This window comes from Crinia signifera, chromosome 6, assembly GCF_055691185.1.
Source record: "Crinia signifera chromosome 6, ASM5569118v1, whole genome shotgun sequence".
Taxonomy (NCBI): domain Eukaryota; kingdom Metazoa; phylum Chordata; class Amphibia; order Anura; family Myobatrachidae; genus Crinia; species Crinia signifera.
In genome coordinates, this window is record NC_139222.1 from 234,755,912 (window position 1) to 234,774,127 (window position 18,216).

Here is an 18,216-nt window from a genome sequence, read left to right on the forward strand (position 1 = left end):
ATTAAAATGGGGGGATGCAGTTACAATCCCGGCGGTCGGAATCCCAACCGCCTGGATTGTAACTGCATCCCCTCATTTTATGTCTAGCAGCTCAATGGGGGAAATTTACTAAGGTGGGAGTTCTATAGGATGTTGCTATGGAAAACCAATCAGAATCTACTCATTTATTTAGCACCTTCTAGAAGATAATGCATAGTATCTGATTGGTTGCCCATAGCAACATCTCATCTTAAACATAACTCCCAGCTTAGTAAATTTCCACCTATATCTCAGCTTCTTCCAGCATGTCTTCAGGGCCAGAATAACAATGTGGCTGATGAAGCATCAGCTCCAGGCCTTCGCTAAAGATAGACAGCATGATAATGTTCAGCTGCCCATCTGGTAACACAGTCCCTTAAATCATATATATTAAAATTGTATTTCTAGTTCTCTCACAAAGTGATTCAAGTTTTCTATTTATATTTATTTGGGGAGATAGTGGGGCAGATAGTATATGAGTGTACACACCAATGTGGCTCTGGCCACAACCACGCAGCAGTCATCACAGCCCCAGGCCCATTAAACCTTTAATTCAATCATTTTTTCCTTTCCTACTCAAGCCCAAATCTCCTTTCTTTTGGCATCTTCCAGCTTGGCTCCTGCCACAGAAATTCAAAACTAACACCTCTATGTTATGCCTGAATCTGGTTGTTTTCATACCTAAGTGTACTCTCGCCTTATCCCTTAACCGCATGTTGAAGCTGGTCCAATACATACCCGTCCATTATGGCGGTGTTCCCCTGGCACTGCTGAAGGTTGCTGGTGCCCGGCGGTGTCCTCTGTTTTGTCTGCTGGTCTTAGCAGAGGGTGGTCAAGGGGATCTGCATGGGGAAAATCATGCATATTTCCTAATTCACTGGAAGTTGACAGCACACAAAATGTGGCTAGCATTTCTTAAGAAGATAAAGTTTTAATAAAATAAATCAACTTGAGGTGCACTGTATATAGTACTTAGCTAACTGTGTCCATGAATATGAATGAATACATAAACAGGATGCTATTTTTATGTCAGCAGTTAACTTCAGTAGGCATCAAAGTAGACAGTGATGAGGTTGCAACGGCGATGTCGCAAAACCTTATGTCAGAGTTTGAGTTTTTAAAAGTTGTAGTGGTTTTATAGTTATTAGCTGCCAAGCTATTAATGGAGATTGTGTGGCCAAGCTACTGCAGTTTCAAGACTACATAACTGTTGAGACCAATGCTGAGAATTATTTTTATTGTAAAAAGGAGTAAGAGGCCAAAGTCCAAGTTCTTCAAGTGTTAAAAATGGGACATAAGGCCTCACAGTAACTGAACCAAGTTGTATTTCATCAGGCAAAAGTGTTAGAAAGAATGAGAAAGAATTAAATGTAGCTGGGAATCACCAAAAAGACTGCTGGTACATGGCTTAGGAGCCACAAGGCATTTCACCCGTAGTTTGATCAATTTACTAAAGTCATATGATCCTATCAGTTGAATAGGAGGTTAAATAAGGTCCTAATGGTCAGGAGAAATACTGAACACTTGAGAATCAAAGGCGAAACAGTTGTCACAGACATAGAAGATCTACTATTTGTGCCAGATCTATGAAACAATCTTATTGCCATCAGTACACATGAAGGAATGCAGTGACCAATTCGCAGACTAACAGTATGTTCAGAACAATAAAGGAAAGAGGTACTGTAACAGCACAGACAAATCATTGCCAACAACTTTATATATTAGCCCATGAGGAGTATTGTGCAATGGCAGCTGCATTTACTTTTAGGGGTTTAAATAGGTATACGTTACTGTTCAAGACATGATAATATGGGCCTGTAATTAAGCAGCCAGAGTGTGCAGTGATATTTGAACCCAAAACCTTGTGCATTTGCTGCTGTTGTTTTAGCCACAATAGTGGCTCCGATGTTCCCATACATGCTGTAGATATTTACTGTAAGACAGGAACCAGCACTCTCATTAAATGTGCTCCAATCCAGAAACTGTATTATGCATTGCCAAAAATGGTGTCCCTGGATCTTCCACCACTTAGGCCATGAGTCCCCCAATAAATGTCTCTTTCATAGCTCTTGTTACATCAATAAATCACTGATCATAGTAATGCAGCCCAGTAGCTAGGGCTATGCCCTCACTGCCCCATGCTACCTGCATTTGGTTTGCAGTGTGTCTGGAAAAGCAGTAGAACCCTCCTTGACAGCCATAAGAAACTCCGCACACTCACTCTGCAATGTCCATAGGATGCCCTGGTGATTCCTACTGGTACTTGAGCTTTACCCCTCAATATGACATCATTGCATCACACGTTGGACTGCACAAGTCATATATTAGCTATATTACAGTTCTGTAGTAATGTTTTGCTGCAAAGTGTGTTAGCTACTTAACGACAAGTGATCTACTATTGCAGAGATGCGGACATGGGATCTTCAATATAAATAAACGTAAAACAAAATAAAAAATAGATTATATAATTACAAAAATGTACTTAAAAAATGGTTTGCCTCTCACTGCCAGATTCCTCCCCAACCCCCCATGCCCTTCTACTTTTTTCATGATAATCACATGGTCATAATAAATTGCACAAATGTCATGCAGAATGTCCATATCCCAAATTGGAAAAATAGTCACCATCCTCCTAAGTTTTGTCCATCAAGTGGCACAACATATGGATATATTAATGCACCAATATGTAGCATCTTCAAACTGTACATACTGTATATGCATGTATCTATAATGTGTAACGCATAATGTCTCTGGGTAGTATGACTGTAATGTACATATGTGTCTTTCCTGGGCTTAGGAGAACTAGGAAGTTATACTTTGAGTACATAGCTACAATTGCGTTAATTGCCCAGAACTAACTTTGGGGAAAATTATACACATTCTGTATATATATAAATCATAATGAGAAAATGTTTTCCAAAATGAAAGCATTATAGCTTTTTATGACCTGAAAAGAATCATACAATGTGTTCTGATATAATAAAAACTGAAAACCGTATTCCAAGTGAAACCAAACTGCCTTAATTGGCACCTTTGGGATATCACAAACTGCCATAACTCAGACAGCAGGGCCCATAGTGTAGATTCCATAAAGCAACTGAACATTTTTAATAAAGTAGTCTTTAATCAAGAATTTAAAACAAAAGACCAAAAAAACTAAAAGCGATTCACTAATGACAAAGTAGAAACACCAAGCAGCGTGTAGCAAGTTTGGTCCAACACCTCTTTGATCAGTGGCGGCCCCAGAAGGGGAGGCTGCCTGCAGCACACACCAAATTTCAAAAAGGGAGTCGCAACAACTGCCACTGACTCCCGGATGGCAATGTTTAGCAGTGTTTGGGGTGGGGAGTTGGTGTGACCACTATTTGAATTATGGCCAGTACTGCACCCCCAGCTCATATTTATAATGATTACATCCATTCAACTTGGTCTCACTGGTGTAAAAGAAACAGAAAAATACCAAGGCATCAATTTTAATTAAAAAATAGTTGAAAATAAACTAAGCTAAGTAAGTCTTTTGTTCACACTTTTAAATGCCAAACCTTGTTCGGTACATCTGGACCACAGCGATAAGCCCAACGGTGCAAGTACTACTGTTTCCAGTGTAAGCATTTATTCTGCTTAGCGACTGTATTCTGCTGGGTATTAGCTGTAAGTCTTATTCTGCACATTACATTATTAATATTCCTAGCATGTTCCCAACGCAGCCGCCAGACCAGGCACAAGAGCCTCTGTTGTGGCAAATTCTCTCTCAGAGATGAAAGCAGGAGAATATGTATCTCTGCATGGTGTGTTTTACATCCTGCTGCTGGCATTCCCATTTATATGTTTATTTTTATATTATTTAGCATGGCATTTTCTGTGTGGGAAATGATTTGGTTCTAGAAAAAAAAACAGCTGTCGGAAAAATTTGTCTTCTTCACTATGAATGTAGCAATCAACAGAATAGTGAAGAGGATTTTACTTATGAGTAGAACGTTACCTGACACAAATGTACCTCTAAGCCAGACGTGTCCAATCAATGGCCCTCCAGCTGTTGTGAAACTACAAGTCCCATCATGCCTTGCCACAGTTTTGCTATTAGGGAATGCTAAAACTATGGCAAGGTATGCTGGGATGTGTAGTTTCCCAACAGCTGGAGGGCCACAGTTTGGACATGCCTGCTCTAAGCGTACAGTGGTTTGCATTCATTCTTGCAGGTACACAAGAAATTGAACAGATTTAATATAAAATAGTGAAATGTGAGAATTGCAAAAGTTTGGTCACCCATCGAGTTGGGGGCGAGCATTTTAAAATTATACATATACTATGAGCCCGATTCAGTCCTGATCACTGTTGTGTAAATTAGCATCGGCCAGCGAACAAGCAGATGTCGCTCCGCTATAGTGAAATCCCACCTTGTGAATTAATGTGCTTGCTGTACGAATAGAAGTGTACAGCGAGCGAAGATTGCGCAGATGAGCGAATATGTCAAAATCCATTTGTTAGATGCTCACCATGAAATGATTTTTCCACTGGGCACCAGTCATCGCAGGCTCAGAATAGCCATTGACTTACTTGGTGGCTGCGATGAAATCAGCCTGATCGAGACTGGAGCTGGTGTCACAAACCCTCCCCTAAACCACTTGGGCATGCCTGCATTATCCTAAGCATGCCTGGCTTTTAAAAAGGAAAAAGTTGCAGGATTTCCTTGCAAGCAGGTGTTCCGTGCGCACATTGGGGCCCATACGCATGCGCAGTGTATCGGTAATCGGCTGCTGTGCGAAGTCGCACAGCAAAGATCAGGTCTGAATCGTGCCCTATGTATGAGAATGATATTGTCTAATTAGAAGTAGCAAAGAAAAGGGCCAGATTCAGAAAAGAAAAAAAAAAGAAAAAAAACAAGTAACTTTGTGTACAACAATGTTGCTACACAAGCTGGAGTACAGTCAAAGGAGGGAAAGGTTACAAGTGGAGTACCCCAGGGATCTGTACTTGGACCGGTGCTTTTTAATATCTTTATTGGTGATATTGCAAATGGAATTGAGGGTAAAATGTGCCTTTTTGCAGATGACACAAAGGTATGCAACAGGGTAGACACACCAGGAGGGGTAAAACAAATGATTGAGGATCTAGGCAGATTAGAGAAATGGTCAAGAGAATGGCAACTACAGTTTAATGACAAAAAATGCAAAATCATGCACTTGGGTCTCAGAAATCCAAAGACTCAATATAGTATAAATGGCACTATAATGGAAACTACTGAGGAAGAGAGGGATCTAGGTGTCACTATTTCAGGGGACTTAAAAGCAGGTAGGCAATGTAACAAAGCAATGAAGAAGGCAAGTCAGATGCTTGGTTGCATAGGGAGAGGTATCAGCAGTAGAAAGAAAGAAGTAATAATGCCACTGTATAGGCCATTGGTACGACCTCACCTAGAGTATTGTGTTCAGTTCTGGAGGCCATATCTTCAGAAGGATATAAATACATTAGAGACTGTACAAAGAAGAGCAACTAAAATGGTGCATGGCCTACATCACAAAACGTACCAGGAAAGACTAAAAGATCTTAATATGTATACTTTAGAGCAGAGAAGGGAAAGGTGGGACATGATAGAAACTTTCAAATATATCAAGGGCTTTAACAAGGTACAGGTGGGAGACATTCTTCACAGGAAGAGGAGCAACAGAACACGAGGACATGCACTGAAACTAGAGGGAGGAAGATTCAGGGGAAATGCGAGGAAGAATTTTTTCACAGAAAGAGTAGTAGATAAGTGGAATAGCCTCCCAACAGAGGTGGTAGACGCAAATACAGTAGAACAATTTAAACATGCTTGGGATAAGCATATTGATATCCTTACAAAAAAATAAGGATCAAATATGGTTTGAGGTAACATGTTTAAAAAAAGGGGCAGACTAGATGGGCCAAGTGGTTCTTATCTGCCGTTAAATTCTATGTTTCTATGTTTCTATAAGCTGAGCAAATACATTTATAATATTTCTCTGCAGGGTAAATACTGGGTGCTTTTGTATGTAGCCCATGCTAGACAGCTTTATTTTACACTGCAATTAAGATTTCAGATTGAACACACCTCACTCAAATTCAATTGTCTCTGCCCATGCTACATCTGCCCCACCTGCAGTGAAATATGGTTTTGCCCATTTGAGTGCTAAGCCGAATCAGTTCCAAAGTCTGCACCTAATCTAAACTGGTAATAAGCCTTTGTGAAGACGTGTGATTGGATGAATTGTGACTGGATGTGTATGGCAAGAAAAGTTGGAAAGGACTGCGCCCCAACGCAATTTTTGTCTTGTGCAGTTAAGTTGGACTATAACTCTAACCTTTAGGTGAGTGAGCAACATCTAGCTTCTAATAAATGTAACTGTTACTGTTGTCACGGCGATATTGTTCTGGGATACAGTCATTAGATTGACCCTATTTAGGTCAACATGCATTGGGTCGACCACTGAAGGTAGACATGGCTTAGGTTGACACTTGAAATAGGTCAACATGGCTAAAGTCGACAAGTTTGGAAGGTCAACACAAGCATTAGGTCGACAATGGGAAAGGCAACAGTCAAAGGGGGGTATTCAATCTGGAGGTCCCGGTGGTCAAGCTTGACTGAGAACATGCAGACGGGATTCAATGTCCCGCCTGCAGCGGGACGAAAAGGGGGCGTGGACGGGAGTTGCAGCCGGGAGCTCGTCACTTCCCGGCCGTTCTCGGCAGAACGAGCCCGACAGTTTGTGAAGTCGGGCTCGTTCTGCCGAGATACCCTGCTCAATTTCTGTCGAGGAAGACAACATTGAATGGGTGCCGGGCGGCCATCTCCCCCGTGGGGAGATGGTCGCCGGTGATTGAATACCCCCCACAAGGTCGACATGGGTTTTTTACAGGGTTACTCTTAGCCGACATGTGAAGACAGGCGGTATTTCATGGCCTACCATCCACTATGGTGTGATCGGAGAATAAAATAGTGCTCAAAGCATGGCGAATGCAGCGGTACACTTTGATGGTGTCCATGTCGACTATTTCGACTGTTGGGATATGGTTGTGTCAACCTCTTTTATGTGTAGACCTATGCCATGACAACCTAATATGGGTCGACCCAATGACCCAATACTGAACATGTCAACACTGTTACTGCTGTTCCTCAATAAACCGGCTAGCCTAGTTGTAGGTCACTGTGCCACATATACATCTATCACAATTTTGCAGGTGTAGGTTTTGCACCAATAGGGTATGTCAGAAATAAACACTTTGGAAAATGTACCCTCTTATCCCCTGTATCACACTGCAATAATTTCACTCTGCAAAAGTACAGTAATGGTGCTTAATACATACAGTATAAGGGTGTTGTGGGTAAAATGAGTGACCTACTGTAACTGGTAAAATTATATTCAAAAGATAAAGCTTACATGGATTTTCGGTGAAAAGGTATTTGTCCTGCAACTTCATCCTGTACTTTTATGGAGTAAAGGCGGTACTTGTTTCCTAGCACGGCCACAAATCTTATGGATCGTGTACCTTTAGTTAAGGTACACGATCCATACGATGGACCCGATTTCCTTTGAAATCAGGTCCATTTGGCCGGCTAGGACAAAATATCGGGGGCATCGCGTCGGTCGGGACCGTTAACAATGGTCCCGACGCGACCGACGCGATGCCCGCGATTTCCCCATAGGCTTCAATGTTAAAAAATATTTTAACATTGAAATCGTGTCGGGAAAGGTAAAATATCGGGGGCATCGCGTCGGTCGGGACCATTAACATAGGTCCCGACGCGATGCCCCCGATTTTTACATAGGCTTCAATGTTAAAAGATTTTTTAACATTGAAATCCTGAAAAAATGTGAAAAATGTGAAATGGGCCAATATGACCCATTTCACATTTTAGACGTCCCCGTCGTCACCCCACGATAGACGCCAACCCGAAGCGTGGCGAGCGCAGCGGTGCGCGTCCTCCGACCTTTTCATTCCCCTACTATCCACGTCGGCGTGGAGTTGAGAATAGAATAGTGTGGCGAGCGCAGCGAGCCACCGAGCCCGAAGCGTGGCGAGGGGACGCGGATACCTTCACAGTTATACGCGTCCCCTCGCGGGCTTCACAGGTGTCCGTGGCGACGCGGACACCTGTGAAGTCCGCGAAGGGACACGTTTACCTGTGAAGGTATCCGCGTCCCCTCGCGGGGCTCGCTGCGCTCGCCACGCTTCGGGCTCGGTGGCTCGCTGCGCTCGCCACACTATTCTATTCTCAACTCCACGCCGACGTGGATAGTAGGGAAATGAAAAGGTCGGAGGACGCGCACCACCGCCCCTCGCGGGCTCGCTGCGCTCGCCGCGCTTCGGGTTGGCGTCTATCGTGGGGTGGGGTGTACGCCGTGACATTTGGGGGGGTTGGGAATATTTTACATTGAATCCAATGTAAAATCAGGTCCCAGGGACCCGATTTACATTTCATTAAAAAAAAAAAATCGGGTCCAAAATCGGTCGGTCGCGTCGATCGCATCGCATGCGACCAAATCGCATGCGATGCGATCGACCCGATTTTTCCGACACGACCACCCCGATGTAAATCGGTGTGGCCGTGCTAGGAAACAAGTACCGTAAAGGCAAACCTCAAAGTCCTTGAGTCCCTGTTTTTAAGTAGAGGTACATTTTTCTTATTATGTAATCACCTTCGTTAGCAAACAGATGTGTTTATGTTGTGATGAAAATGATTTATAGGCGCTTTATGCTGTCGTACACACAGATCACACAATGAATTGTGAATAAAGTCTATGTACATTTGCTAGCTGCTCTGTCTTGTTATTTTGTCACTGTGAATTGCAATCAATAACTCACTGTTATTCCATCACTTTTCATTCCTCCCTTTGCAGCTGTGCTTCTCACAATGGCTTGTGCTGGCGATTAAAACACACACAGAAAGACCTCAAAACAAATAAATAATCCATTTTAAATTATATTTTTAATGTACTAGGCACAGCAAAGAGACTTGAGGAGATTTTACATTAAAGGCACGGCCAAGAGCGACAAGGAATCACTGTGTATAAAAGATGTATTGTGTTTTGGAATCTTTTCACTGCAGTCAAATTTATTGTTGTATCCAGCTCTGCTCATTGCTAAAGAGGCTGAGACCGAAAGGTCAGGAATGCTTTGCCAGTGTGAAGCTGGTTACTTAGCTAACAGTTAAAGCCAGTGGCGTAACTTGTGCAAGGCAGCCCCCGCCACTGCTTGGAGGAGCGGGGGCTGCGTGGGCGCTGGCTCCCGCCCGGCACACTGAGTGCCAAAGTGAGCTGCTGCTTTTGCTAGTATTGTGTTGCTGACGGCCGCTGCACGGCCGCAGCCATGACAGTCTGACAGACTCACTGTCAGACTGTCACATTGCCCTTACTTGATGGGCGGGCGGCTTTCCAATGGGAGGATGGGTGTGCCAGCGGCTGTCGAATGAGAGGGCAGGGGGCGGGCAGGTGCGCGGCCTGGAACAGTGACAGAGGAAGCAGCAGTGGCTGCTGGTCCCTGCCACAGCTTCTCCTATGCGTGTGACGTCATCACGTCACACGCTGGAGAGGGCAAACAGAGCAGAGGAGCCGGGAAGATTCAAGCTGAGCATGGAGGGAGCCTCAGGGAGCAGAGAAAACAGTATCCCAATCCACCCAGTCCTAGTCCCGGGAGCGCAGGAAGTCTCTCTCTCTCTCTAACCTGCATATCTGAGGTGAGGTCCGTCCTGTCTCTCCCCCCCCCCCCCCCTTCCTCCCAGCAGCAGCAGCAGCAGCAGCACACTGGTAGGAAGTTCAGAACTGTTTCTGTGCACACTGGCAACCTCCGTCTGTCCGCGCAGGCTGGGCAGCTGCAGCATTGTCCCTCTCCCTGCTTTCTGTTCCTGACCATCCTGCGTCCTGCTCCAGCGGCTGCCTTCTCTTCCCCTGCACTCTGCACTCCGGTTACAGAGCCCTCCCCTTCTACAGGCTTCAGCACAGGAGCTGAACACAACAATAAGGTTAACCCTTTCAAACCCTGGTTTTCTACAGTGGGATGCAAAACAGTCAGTGTCTGTGTCATCACATGTCAGCATATTTGTGTCTGGGTGTCTGTGTTATGTCTCTAGATGTCCGCGTCTGTCAGGATCAGTGTCTCTATGTGCAGTTTGTGTGTCAGCGTATCCCTGTGTATAGGCATCTGTCAGTGTCCATGTGTCAACATGTGTGTCTGTGTCAGCGTCCATGTATCAGCTTGTCAGCGCCAGTGTTTTAGGATCTGTCCATTTTTCAGCATATGTCTGTTTGTCGGTGTCTGCGTCGGTGTCCAAGCGTTAACATATGTCAGCATACAGTACTTCCCATCTGTACCGATTTTCATGCGACAGGGATTTTTTGTCTGTCCCATGACATTTTGCGCCTACACAGAGCATCTATTCACGGAAGACAGAGGGGCTGGGGGCATGCCAGAAGCTCACAGAGCGTTTAGCATGCCTCCATAGTGATGAAAACGGGAGGCATGGCTTGTGGGAGCATTATTCCCAATAATCCTTGCCCCCTCTCAGTGCAGTCACACACTTTTTCTGGCGGCGGTGCGGCTTCGTCGCACAGAAGTCTTAATTATAGAGTAAGAAGCATAAGGATGTAGGGTGGAATTGAATGCCGCCTGAGTTCAGTGCAGTGCAAGATGTCTGCTGAATTATGACGTTTTTTAAAGGGGCATTAACTTACAAGGCAAAACCATGCCTGTTAAGTTAATTCCCCTTTAAAAAACGTCAGAATTCAGCAGACATCTCGCACTGCACTGAGCACAGGCGGCATTAAATTCCGGCCATAGTGACTTAGGTGTGTGGAGTATAGTGTAAGATTAATGACAGCATGTGGCATATAGTGCAAGGGGCATTATGATGTGTGACGTAATGTTTAAGGGGGGGGGGGGGGGGCGCCAAAAACTTTTTTGGCTGGGGGGAGCAAAATTTATAGTTACGCCACTGGTTAAAGCATGCCTGACAAATACAAAAACCATCCAAAATTTGTCATTGCCAATAACCTTGCTAATTTATCACTCAACGCTTCTTGAATAAATGAGTACAGTGAGATTTCAGCCAGTTATGTATCCTACTTGTTATTTTTCACATTTGCTGACTGGTGTAATGGAATATTTGGAGGGTTTCCATCTGTTTATAATATTATTTCCAGGAAATGCCCATATATAATACTTTATATATATATATATATATATATATATATATATATATATATATATATATATATAAAGTATTATAGAATAGCATTTTGGAAAGGTTACAATTCAGTGGCATAACAATAGCCCGCAGACCCCGTTGTGACAGCGAGGCGCTGAGTAAATGTGGGTGCCGGAGGTCTGCGGGGCTATCGCTGAACCACTGCTGCCTGCCGGGACTGCAGATCTACTTGCCTGCAGTCCTGACTCCCGGCGCTCCTCCTGCTGCTGCTGCTAATGAAAAATAGCCCTAACAAAATGTCCACCCCCTTACAGCAGACAGGTTTTGAGGATGTTAGAGGAGGCAGTCTGCTGTTAGGGGCCACCATTTTGTTGAAGGTATTTTTCATTAGCAGCAGGAAGAGCGCCGGGACCGCAGGCAAGTAGATTTGCAGGTCCCGTAGACCAGGGTTGCCAACCCTCCCGGAATGGCCTGGTGGCTCCCAAAAATCGGGTCCCCCTCCCCGCCCCCCGGAAAGGTGGGCAACCCTCTCGTATAAAGGCGTACCCCCTTTCCCCCCTGCATGTCCCCAGTGGCAAAAGCTTTAAATTGTTGCGATTTGCAGCTTTTCGGTGGAAGGGGGTGGGGCTAACAATGCAAATTGCGCATATTTAGCCCTACCCCCTCATCGGAGACCCGCATATTGCGGGATTTGCATTACTGGGAGCAGGGACTGATGATGTCTCCATCAGGCCCTGCCCCCAGAAGTGATGCTGACAGTCTCCTCTCCGGGAAGACCGTAAAAGTTGGCAACCCTGCCGTAGAGGCGGCAAGTAGATGGGTGAGTGAGGGTAACTTTACTGGGGGGGGGGGGGTTGTTGATGAGGAGGTTGGGAGCGCTGCCGAAATTTTCCGGCAGGGGCAAATATTTTGTAGTTACGCCACTGTTACACTTGCAGTACCTGTCATTTTAAGGGCACCTGGGGCCTGATTCAGACCTGCTTGCTAGACAACGTATATTCGCTGCCTAGTGAGCAGTTGAACGCCGCCCTGCCGTACTTCCGCGTCCTGCAACCAGAATCCCCACAGTTGCATGCGATTGGATGTGTACGCTTACACCATTGAATGATTTTTCCATTGTTCGTTAGCCTGGGCTGACCTTTCAGTGTACTCTTCCCGAGGAATTTGAGATGGGCAATAACGTCATGTGACATCAGCCGCCCACCCCAAACAGGCATGGGCACACCTGCATTCACAGGGGTATGCACAGCATTTCTGTAGGCCCACCCATGAAACCCCAACATCCACCCAATGCCCCTCCCCTTCCGGCCCACTATTGAGCGAATACTCCAGTGAGTGTAAAACTTCACCAAACGCGTTCACTCTGGGGGTTTGCACAAGCGCATATTCATGTATGCACATGTGCAACCCCCAGACATTAGACGGGGCAGTGAATTCGTCCCACACTGAGCGGGTCTGAAACGCCCCCATAATGCGGTGCAACTGAAACTTTAAACAAGTATGCATGTAAATATGACACAGAAAAGTAGTTCCGAAAAAAAAAAGGAAGAAAATGGAATTGCCATAACTCACAGGTTCTCAAACTCGGTCCTCAGGACCCTACACAGTGCATGTTTTGTAGGTCTCCTCACAGAATCACAAGTGATATAATTAGCTCCACCTGTGGATCTTTTCAAATGTATCATTGGCAACTGCCTGGTGACCTGGAAAACTTGAACTGTGTGAGGTCCTGAGGACCAAGTTTGAGAACCACTGCCATAACTAAAACACAAGTGAAATATGTAACCACCATAATATATGGAATTCATCTGGCACTAGGGTAAATGCAATGTGGTGGCTTTTGCAGTACCCTGCTTTTGATGTGCTTATCCTCCAAAGTTTAAGACGACAATAGAATTTCATGCATTACATCTCATGTTTTGCATTTAACTTTTCAACATTTCAAATTTGGCATCAAGCATGCCAAGGAGCAGTGGTCTTCAAATACCACCTCAGCAAATTTACACTAAGGAGTAAATTTGCAGCAAAAGAGAAGAGATACAGTATAAACAAAGTTCACTAAAAATTCTACCTTAAGCTTGTCTAGTCAAATGGTTAACGAAGAGTTTCCCAAACTCCAAAATTACGTACAGTCCAGGTTAAGGATATCTATACTTGAGTCCAGCTGGCTAAGCATGAATAACCATCCTGTGCTATAGCATGAATATCCTAAAAACCTAGACTGTAATGAAAGAGTTTGGGAAACTCATGGCTAACATTTCATAAAGGGGGCGTTCAATCCTGTGCCATATAACACGGAATATCCCCTGGAGAGGGCATGCATGTAAAGTCAGGTATTCTCAGTGTAAGGGAAATGGGGTGGAGAGCTGCGCTTCAAATTAATAGAAATGTGTATAAAAATATACACCTTAAATAAGGATTTCTACCTATATACTATTACAAGGGAGTGCAACTGTATTATCAGTCCGTGCCCCCGGAAGTCCGGATGACGCGGCGAGTGGCTCTGGCTGCAGGTTCCCTCCCCCCGACGTCGGCGTCCATTGCTGGCCGCGTCGCCGGAGGACGCGATAGCCGGAAGTTGTCACGGTGTCTCCAGGAAGATACTCCCTTCCTGACCGCGTCACCGGACAGCCGGAAGCTGTCGCGGTGCCCCCGGGAATATACTCCCCTCCTGACCGCGTCACCGGAAGTCCGGATGACGCGACAAAGGGGAATACATGCTCTGCCGTGTTTCCCCTCTCTAACTATATGGGACACTCTTCTAAGTCGCGCTGCCGGAAGTCCGGACAGCGCGACAGGGAATAGCAACCCCCCCTGCCCTCACAACTCATATATAAGCATGTTTGAACAACCTGGAAACGAATCACTTATCCCTCCAATCGGAGCACCTGTCAGCTAAGGTCATGTGAGTTACCATGACCACCATGTAAACAATATTGAAGTCATTAGTTAACAAACACTATATATGTCCATTACAGTGGGAAAATACCCACAATGTAAATGCCTATCTGGTTACTCCATTTATACTATGAATGAATATGTAAACATTTGCCTCCTACTTTAGCGTTATAATTATTTATTGAATAGATTGGTTGATCTAATTAATTTGGTCACATGACCCATGTAACAGGAAATAAATAGCCAGCCATGCTTTAGACCTGTTATCCTCTGATAAAGCTGCCTGGAGCAGCGAAACCGGTCAGGACACAGGCTGTTCATCTCTATCCAGAATTCCAACTGGTAGCATCAAAGAACCCGGAAGCGCTGGTTTGTGTTGCTTCTTACCACCTCTGTCCAATTGGACCACCCAGCATTAGCAGCAAGGTCGAGGTTGAGGACCACATCCCGCATCACTACATCCAGCGGAGGGAGACGGTTATTTGTGCCACCCTGGGCCGCTCCTGATCAATACCATCGAGTCCTCCCCACCATCTGCTATAACAGGGACACCAACCAAGCCCCACTATTTGTGGATTCCAATCGGGCCATCTACAAAATTGCAGTCCGGCATCACCATCTCTAACCGGCCTGCCATTGGATTACAATTAATAGCAGGAAAGGTAGAGGTTGAGGACCATAACCCGCTTTAGTGAATCTAGCGGAGGGAGTCGGCACACTGTGTCAACCCGAGCCACTCCTTACATCGTTACCCGGTCCTCCCTCCCTACTGCTCCACTTGGGGAATATTTCCCAACCCTACACAGGACGTGTACCACCTCAGCCCTGTACAGGACTTTTTGGACTTTCCGGGCCCTACCCTTATTCCTATTGTATCTGGTGAGATGAATTTTTATATGTAATATATTATTTAATATATTTTTACAATTGTATTTTGGCTATGTGCTAATTTTTAGATAATAAATTTTCCTTGTACTAGATCAACCAATCCATCATTCCTTTTTTATCTGTAGAAATCCTTATTTAAGGTGTATATTTTTATACACATTTCTATTAATTTGAAGCGCAGCTCTCCACCCCATTTCCCTTTTTTTGTATAGTACAGGACTAACTACCCTGTCTTAGAGCAGCAGCTAGGGATACACAGCTCCGGCCAGGCGCACCTGCACCCCGACCCACTCAGTGTGGTCGAGGTCACCTCCATTCTCTCTTATTCTCAGTGTAAGCCTTGATTCTGGTGACCATACACTGACATATTTAAGGGAACCATAAACCAGGAAGGGCAATCCGCTAATCTACTGAAAGCCCTTAATCTACCAACCGGATGTGCCATCAATGATTAGTGATCTGTCAGCAGATCGGGGAAATGTATCATGTAAAACACAACTTGTTTCTGCAATTCCTGCCAGAATTGGGGATGGGGTTTTTTACATGTTTAATATCCCCGTTTCCCCAACGCCACCGTCAGGACCGCTGGTCTATGGGCACCTTTATACTTAATATCCACGGGTGGTGAGTACATAAAGGGAAACACGGGGGTGGATGGAGGTTCGGCCTCTGAGAGCAAGTTATATTATAATAGCAACTGTCTTATTGGTTGCTGTATTTTTAGTTAGGTTTGCACATTTTATCAATGTATAGACATAAGCTCACAATATGCACAGATAGAAGATCAGGAGGATTTACAATGTCTTGTGTCTGGGGAATTAAACTTTAATACATTTTTTTGATTATACAATTAAGTCACAAGTACATTGAACACTCCCAGGTTTTGTCCTTGTAAATCTTTTTACCCTTGAAAATCCTTAAGGTTCTTATCAAGATGACGATTATGAAAAGGAGGAGGTGAGGCCAATGTCATGTAGGCATGTACAACCCACACACTATAAGCCAGAGTGTTTCCCGAAATATATAAAATTATACATTTCCCTCACCGATGCAGATTGCATTAACTGGAGAATCTTGGGTAGGGACAGGAAGTTGAGTTTAGCAGTACAAAAAAATAATACTATAGAACACAAATAGGTAACAACACAATTGTTACTAAGCAGCACACCCAAAAGAAAATATCTACTGTATTTCTAATTCTATGGAGATTATTAATGTCCCTGGGCTTAAAGTGGTCCTGAAGAGGTGGTGGAAACTCATTTCCTTCTGTCATCTAACCCCCCACCCCTCCGCCTCCCCCCATTAGGCAGAGCTAGGGCCAGTGGCAGGTTTGTGGCACCACCCTGCAAACTGTAATGCTTTTCTCTTAGAATTATTGTGTAGGGCCAAGATAGAGGTTGAACAACAGTAGTTCAACCTCCCCATTACAGGTCCCCCCCCCCTTACTTTAACCCCTGTATTTCCCTTTAACACAAAGCTTACTTTGCTATATACCGTAGTTAAGGTTAAGGTTTGCACATTTCAACAATGTATAGAAATAAACTCACAATGTGCACAGGTTTTTAAAAAAAATTATATCATTAAACATAGACGTACCTACTAAAGTCAATTGATATTGATCAAAGAGTAGTCATAAAAGCTCCACATTGAACTGTATAGTAAAGCTGGCGACTAACTATAATAACCGCTGTTAAATTAGATCGATTCCAGCATATGCATAAATGGAGTCCAAAATGAGGCTTGGATATGGACTGATAGAACTTCCGCATAAAGATCTCCTATCGAAAGACATATGTAAATAAAGCCATACTGAGGCTTGGCATACGGAGCCGGCAAAATGTCTGCGGAAATGTAATCGATACAGAGTCTTAGCCCGGTATGACGGGTGCATGCGGGAAAGCGGAAGTGACCGCTATAAATAGCGGAAATGCTGCTGTACCTATACCTCCTTAGGAAGCCGCTGAAATGGAAACCAGGCGGAGAAACGTGTAGGATCGGGGAAAGTGAGCTGCCATCTAGACAGAACCAGCGATTCCAATATCAGATTGGAATGCATTTAGGATTGCACCAGCGGTCAAAGAGGTTCGTTGGGGACTGAAAGTTGGATCCATATTGTTGTTTCCGGACATTCACTTGAGTATTAACCACAAAAATGTGCACATAAAGTAGGGACTGTTACTTATGAATTTCTACTAACCGGTTTTATCAAAGGATAATCCAATTCCATACAAATGCATGCTGCTACTAACCATTAATATTGACACCTCTGGAGCTATAAAGCTGAAACGTTTTATTAATTTGTGTGTGTAAGTCTTGTTTGTCTATTATGTTGGCCACATTAATTTTTTTTTTTTAATAAATACTGAATATTATTAAGCACAGCGCTGTTCCACTTAGTTTTTTTGCACAGGAAGAAGTTCAGGATGATTTACAATGTCTTGTGTGTGGGGAATTAAACTTTAATACATTTTTTTTTATTATACCATTAAGTCACAGGTACATTGGACACTCCCATGTTTTGTCCTTGTTAATCTTTCTACCCTTGAAAATCCTTAAGGTTCTTATCAATATGACGATTATGAAAATATCCAAGAGATATGTCAGGTTAGCTGGGTGTACATGTAATTCTATATACATACAGTAACAGAAACATGTACGTAGACTTACCTATTTTGAGGTTAGTTTAGCAGTACAAAAAATAGGTTGAGTTTCGCAGTACAAAAAAATAATTCTATAGAACGCAAATAGGTACCAACACAATAGTCAGTAAGCAACACACACACAAAAGAAAATATCTATGTTCTAATTCTATGAAGATAGTTATTGTCCCTGGGCTTAAAGTGGTCCTGGAGTGGTGGAGGAAACTCATTTCCCCTAAATTCCCATTCATGTCACCTAACCGCCCCGCCCCCCGCCTCCCCCTATTAGGCAGAGCTAGGGCCAGTGTTTGGCACCCCACTGCAAACTATAATGCTTTTCTCTTAGAATTATTGTGCAGGGCCAAGATGGAGGTTGAACGACAGTAGTTCAACCTCACCATTGCAGGGGGTGGAACTCTGTTCCACCCCGTCCCCCCTTACTTTAACCCCTGTATTGCCCTTTAACACAAAGCTTACTTTGCTATAAACCATATGCATTTTGATAATTTATGCAATATGTGTGACTATTGCACAAGATTAATTTGTTCCGCGTGCTCTGATTTAAACAAAGAATTCCCCTTTGGACAAATGTGGGAACAAAAGCATATG